The following is a 4,708-nucleotide window of genomic DNA, read 5'->3' as shown; positions in this document are numbered from 1 at the left end:
GCCCAGCTGTGCGTTTTCAGCTCCAGCTGTGCGTTTTCAGGCCCAGCTGTGCGTTTTCAGCTCCAGCTGTGCGTTTTCAGCTCCAACTGTGCGTTTACAGGCCCAGCTGTGCGTTTTCAGCTCCAGCTGTGCGTTTTCAGCCTTAACTGTGCGTTTACAGGCCCAGCTGTGCGTTTTCAGCTCCAGCTGTGCGTTTTCAGCCTTAACTGTGCGTTTACGGGCCCAGCTGTGCGTTTTCAGCCTCAACTGTGCGTTTTCAGCCCAGCTGTGCGTTTTCAGCTCCAGCTGTGCGTTTTCAGCCTTAACTGTGCGTTTACGGGCCCAGCTGTGCGTTTTCAGCCTCAACTGTGCGTTTCAGGTCCAGAAACGCACAGTTCGGGCCCAGAACGCTGTTTTCAGCGTTTGACTCGTTCAAGCACGATTCGAACGGTTCCAGAACCGTTTTCTCCCCAAGATTTTAGGGGATCACTACCCTATCATGGAGAGATTTATGAGGGGCAGTTACACCCCATTAAACCCTCATTAAGGAGATATTTAAGGGGGCGGTTACACCCTTAATCCCCTATAAATACCTCAAAACTCAACTGAGTTCGGGGCTCTTTTTGGCTGACTTTTTTGGGGATCCTAGAGCAGGCATCTTTGAGCTTTCCACAGCAGCAGAGAGCTTTGGAGATCAGCGACTTGAAGGAGCTTCTTCCTTGGCTTGTTAACCGAACTTTCGGTTTAAATCAACTCTTCCATAGCAGGATTATGATGGTATCTACACCGTTAAACTGTTTGATGTTGATTGCACTTGCACATGTAACATACCACAACTTCAAAAAATACCTTGTGCACATGTTCTTGCGGCTTCCTCCAATCAGCCGGGTGGTGCGAGAATTCCATATAATCGGTATTGTTCACCATGGTATTCAACAATTCATTACCGAAAGACATACAGTGAGAGTTTTCATCCACCCGATGATAGTCGGTATTGGCCCGAATATACTGGACCACGACTAATTCCACCTCAATACAAGAGACAAGCAGGTCGACCACGATCTGTACGAATTAGGGGAACCATGGATCAAGGACGAGAAGGAATTGTCAAGCATAAAAAATGTAGTCTTTGCAAACAACCGGGACATACTCGACCTCGTTGTCCAGCTAGACTCAATAGATAGCAATTAATTGGTAATAATTGACATATTCAAATTGTGATTTATTTTAATGTAGACAATATAATTAGTCGTGGATCGGTTATTGATATGTTATAATTGTATGTGCAGGTATATACACCATGGAGCCTGGACCGACGAGTGATGAGGTCCTATATGACCAGCCTCGACACCGTTCACATGTTATATCTTTTACAGAGGTAACTAAGTTTCTTATAATTTCAATATTGCATTCTTATAATATTGTATTCTTATATATTCATTTGCTTTACAGAGAGGCCCGGATATTGTTATGGTTGATCATAGCCTCAGCCATAGCCGTTGGCATCTAGAGGATGAGCGCATAATAGCAGCTGTAGGACGGGCCGGCTTCTTGACATGTTCAAAGCTTCGTTGGATGAGGCTCGATTGGCCCCTACTCACCGCTTTGATAGATAGGTGGAGGCCGGAGACCAACACTTTCCACTTCCGAATGGGAGAGTCTACTATTACGCTACAGGATGTAGCTATGATACTTGGTCTCCGCATAGATGGTCCGTGCGTTACCGGCAGTGATAGACATTTTTGGCCGGACAAGTGTGAGGAGTTGTTAGGTGTAGCTCCAGAGTCAATGCCTGGAGGAAATATTAAATTGAAGTGGCTAAAAAATACCTTCTCGGTGCCGTTGCCTTTTGATGCGCCGCCAATATTGATTGAGCAACATGCACGTGCATACATTATGCACATGATCGGTTCAATATTATTTCCAGATTCGAGTAAAGATAAAGTGCATGCCAGGTATCATTTTTATCAGTATTTACAATTATGTCTGTTGATTTAGCTTATTTTGATAACTTGAAATGTTGTGAAAATGCTAGGTGGTTACCACTTATCGGGGACTTGGACACGTGTGGTGCGTTATCGTGGGGTAGTGCGGTTTTGGCGTACCTATATAGAGAGATGTCTAAGGTTGCATTCATGAAAAATAGTGACCTCAAAGGGTGTCTCAGCTTACTGCAAGTATGGGCATGGGAGAGGCTGCATTTGAAGCCGAGACTATGCGTGAATTTACAATTAGACGGACAAATTCCACTAGGATGCAGGTATTATATTTTTTAACGTAGTAAATATAATTGTAGTTATTCATTTGGTACTGAATTTTGAAACTAACACAGATGGAATGTCCAAAAATGTTTTGACGAGACCCCGGCGAGACAGTTAGATTTCTACCGAAATGAGCTTGACCGCATGAAGATTTTTCAGGTATCATTTCTATAAAAACGAGTTTTTTCTTCTATATATCAACTTTCGTTTTAATGATATGCAACAATTATATGTAATACTCTGTAGATGGAATGGGAGCCCTACACCCCATTTCTCGATCATCTACCCCCGATATGCACAGAATACCCAGTTATATGGAGAGCCAGAGTTCCTCTAATATGTTTCGAGATAGTAGAAATGCATGTACCGGATCGCGTGCTTCGACAATTTGGTCTTGCACAACATGTTCCGCAAATTGTTGAAAAAATAGAGAGGAAGGCGAAGAAAGGAGGCCAACAAAAGGACTGGGCAGCTGAGCATCAAAATTATATACACAGATGGAATGATAGACATTTTTGTATTGTTGAGCAAATCGAGCCAACTCCCCAGGAATCAGATTACTACACTTGGTATTGGAGGATAACTAGAAGATGGATACTCCATGCGACCACATCCCCGGTTGAGTTGCAAAGAGGATATGTGCCTCGGGGTATAGATGAGAGAGAATTAGTAAGTATTTTCAAATTTATTTTAAGTTCATTTTTATTAGAATTTTTCAATATTGCTAAATTATGTTTTTTTAAAAATTTGCAGGTATCAGCAATAAATGATGTTCAAACCATTGCAAATCGTGGCTTGGAATTGGCTCGAGCAGGTAATATAGAATTAAATATAAAATTTACATATTGTAATTTGAATTTTAAAGTAATTTTTGCATTTCGGATTTTTTTGAATTATCTCTCGCAGGTACATATCCCGAAGCACAGAAACATGCATCAATATATCAGTCGATAATGCAGAGGCTTCACCAAGCCTTACATCGAACTCATGAAGACCTTCATGATGGACGAGAAGTACCTCAATTAGTATACACACGTCAACAACGACACAGACGAGGACGACGCAGAAACGACAATGAAGCTGGGCCTTCCCAACGTGTTGACGATGGAGCTGGACCGTCACAACCACAAACGCAACCGGATCATGAACTCATCGAAGGTCGGGATAGAGGAGGCCGAAGACAAAGGAGGAGGAGAAGAGTTCTTGGATGTATGTAAGCTAATCGGTATTGTTATATAAATTACAATCCTATTTTGATATGTACATTACAAACGTATTTCGGGACAATAGATGGTTTTTGGATTTGTAGCTGAGATTGTGGTGTGACTTATTAGATTTGTAAGTGGGTTTGTGGCGTGATTTGTTGGATTTGGATTCGTAAGTTTGTGGTGTATTTTATGATTTTTAGATTTGATATGTGTTTATACAGGGAATTGACATGAGTTTGTACAGGGAATTGATATATGTGTTTATGCAATGGTGTAATTTATGATTGTTGCATTTGAAATATGAGTTTGTACAGGGAATTATCTCGTAGCAGAAGTGTATGGTGAATGTGCAGGAAATGCACGGGACTGCTAGTCCCGTGCATTTCATTGCGCCCAGGATATGCACGGGACTAGCAGTCCCGTGCTCTTGTTTTGTTGCTCAGACAGAAGGCTCTGTAAAATGCACGGGACTGCTAGTCCCGTGCATTTTACAGAGCCTTCTGTCTGCGCAACAAAACAAGAGCACGGGACTGCTAGTCCCGTGTTATTCAAACTGCCACGAAATACACGGGACTAGCAGTCCCGTGTATATCGTAAAAATTGTTCAGCAGCAAAACCGACCCTTTTCAGAAGAAAAGGGTCGGTTTTGCTATTTAAATTTCGAAGTGGTTGTTCAGCAGCAAAACCGACCCTTTTCAGAAGAAAAGGGTCGGTTTTGCTATTTAAATTTCGAAGTGGTCGGTTTTGCTATTTAAATTTCTAAATTGGTTGATTTTGAAAATTTGTCCCTTGCGAATTACTACAACAAATCACGTATTGGTTCCTTAAATCTTTAAAGATTTTGAAACTAGTCCATTAAATATTCATATTTTAAAATTAGTCCCTCTCTTTAAACATCTTGCAAATTACTATCTTAAATTTAAATTTAGTTCCTCAAATCTTTAAAGATTTTGAATTCCACCCTCAAATGTTCATATTTTAAAATTAGTCCCTCTCTTTAAACATCTTGCAAATTACTATCTTAAATTTAAATTTAGTTCCTCAAATGTTCATATTTTGAAATTAATCCCTCAAATAGTGTGTATGTCCACCGCTTAATCTATGTTGGTAATAATTTTATCCTATATGGGTGATAAGCACACCGTGGTGATCACAATCATGGTTTCTTCTTTTTTTAGTTTGAACCAAACACTAGAAAATGAGGAAATCTATTCACACATCAAATACTTTCTTCTTTTTTAAATTGAACCGAACTAAAAA

The 4,708-nt window shown here is 40.6% G+C and overlaps 1 long non-coding RNA gene across 1 annotated transcript; it reads left to right on the top strand.

Annotated features, from left to right (window-relative positions):
• On the top strand, window positions 3,007–3,610 carry LOC109831685. The gene is made up of 2 exons (XR_002244527.1): window positions 3,007–3,054; window positions 3,147–3,610. It is a non-coding gene; the product is annotated as an uncharacterized LOC109831685 (long non-coding RNA).

This window comes from Asparagus officinalis, chromosome 2 (assembly GCF_001876935.1).
Source record: "Asparagus officinalis chromosome 2, Aspof.V1, whole genome shotgun sequence".
Taxonomy (NCBI): Eukaryota; Viridiplantae; Streptophyta; class Magnoliopsida; order Asparagales; family Asparagaceae; genus Asparagus; species Asparagus officinalis.
This window is presented reverse-complemented; position numbering and strand designations above follow the sequence as displayed.